Below are 2,393 nucleotides of genomic sequence, written 5' to 3'. Positions count from 1 at the left end.
AATAAAATAAACATAAAAATATGTTAGTATTTTTTCTTAAATATTATTTTTATTTAATGATTGGGCACTAAGAAAATGTTTCAGTAATCAAACGCAGATCTAGCTTCCTAACCCTAACTAATTGCCTTAAAGAAAAGTTATAATATTTATATATTAAACCAGACGCTAAAAAATATTAACCCGTAGGTGTTCACTAAGAAAATGTTCTCTTCTTGAAGGCTCCGACTTAATGGTCCTTGAATGTACAGTGCTTCAAAAGCGGAGATGGCATTCAATACTATTTTTTAATGTGTACAATGCCATTTACCAAAATGTGAGGATGTTTGTGTGAAGCCGACTGTCACAGCCAGCTAAGTTTTTCATGTAAGACTCGTTCGTTTTGTGAGGTACTATAAAACATATTAAAATGGATTTTGCAATTTTAGATTTTTTAAAATTAATTGATTTTATATTTGTAAGAAAATATGTATATACATGTTATTGGCTCAGGTATAAACTTAATTTAACTGCGATTATTTAAATAATGGATTTATATACTCATGTAAAATTACATAAAGATAAAGCAGTGTGATTTCGTGAATATTTTTTAACGTATATCTACTAATCTCAATGTACGAGAACATTCTAATACTGAAATAACATAATTCAATAATAAATAAAATGGCATTTGTAATTTTAAAAAATGCTTTCAATATAAATAACTTTTTAGTTGCATAGAGAACCTAAAAAGCACAAATTGTCACTAGAGGTTTGAAGCTACAGTATTACTCGAGTTTTCCTGCAATATATGAAGTACATTGTAATGAAAACTCCCATTCCCAGAGTCCGTTGTTTGTGGAGTTGAATTATGTACAAGTTTTAAAGGACCACAACCACTCTTGCTAAAACTCATCTAGAGTCCAATCTTCAGTACTACAATCTTGCAGCTTGCCATTATTAAACTGTGTTAAGGACGCGACTGGTCCTTCTTTTTGAACGCTGACATCGCCTAACTGTCCATCCGTTTGTCTGTCGGTTTGTGAGAGAACTATTAATATAAATGTCTTAGATACTTCAAACTTTGAACATATAGATTTCTCTTGGTCCAAGCAAGAACTCTATCGATTTTGACGTCAATGTGTGAAAGGATTGTCTGCATGTCTCCCTTTGTGCATTAACTCTTCATAGTTGAATAATACGTATATCAGTATAGGTTCCTCTTAGCCAAAAAAAAAGAACTGCTTTGATCCTTTTGATTAAAAAAGGGCAGTCTGTTGATATGTGTTTTATAGAAGGATCATAGAGCCTTAATTATATGGCACATTCTCCAGGATCAAAAAGTACAGACACCGCGATGTACGCACTAATCACTAAGTTACCGGTAGAGCCAACATCACTTAATTTATACAGCAATTGAGATTGTTTATTTTTGCATCCAAAATAATATCAGAAATTAATTAGATAATAATGCATATTAGTCAATTGAATTGGGCTAGGCGTTAGCAAATATTTTTACATTGGCCTTATGGGTAGTAAAGAAAAAAGTAAAAAATAAAATAGCATAGTAAATAAATGATATAGTAAGACACGTTACTATCCCAGCTTATATAAAATCATTTTATGTTGACTTGTAGTGAAACTTTTTATTATTCAAACACTGATTTTAAAACAAACGTAATGAAAAATTTAATATATTTTGTTGTAAGATATCTCGAGAAAGATTTTATCTGTAGACATGAAGTTTTGTATAACACTTTTTTTCTACATAGACAAGAATGAGTTCTATGATAGAGCATGTCTAACTAGGGAATTTGGCTGAGCATCACTAAAAGCAGACACAATTTATCATTTGTTTACCTGGGGCATATAAAATTTGTATATACATAGCTGTGTGCCGGTCCGAGGTACGTATTAATAATGAAATAAGCTACATAATTAAGCAACCTCAGCCTAGCCTGGTAAACACCACTTGGAGTGGTGTATACCTACCTTGTTTATGAAGATAATACGTACAAGGACCTGCTAATAACCTTATGTAACATGATCTGGGTGGGAGGGAGGAGGGGATTGGTAAACATAAGTAGGAACGAAAAGAAGTGTAAATTGGTTGTTATAATTTAATGTTTATTTCATATACTTTCACTTTTTAAATGATCTGGCTTTTGTCCTATAAAATTTTTTATCCTATATTATCAGTAAATGTGTAGGATACATTTATTAAACTTGAAATATATAAAAACTAAGTAATTATATTGAATTTTTCTAAACTTAAGCCATTATACTGAGACAAAAGAGTCAGTATCTATGTATTAAAATTTTTTAATATCAGCTGTTTAGTATTTTATAGGATAAAAGCATAACTCTCCATAAGTATTTTAAGAGCGTTTAAATAATAAATTTTGAATCAGGAACAA

The sequence above is a fragment of the Homalodisca vitripennis genome, unplaced genomic scaffold (genome assembly GCF_021130785.1).
Source record: "Homalodisca vitripennis isolate AUS2020 unplaced genomic scaffold, UT_GWSS_2.1 ScUCBcl_897;HRSCAF=3814, whole genome shotgun sequence".
NCBI lineage: Eukaryota > Metazoa > Arthropoda > Insecta > Hemiptera > Cicadellidae > Homalodisca > Homalodisca vitripennis.
Note: the sequence above shows the minus strand (reverse complement) of the source record.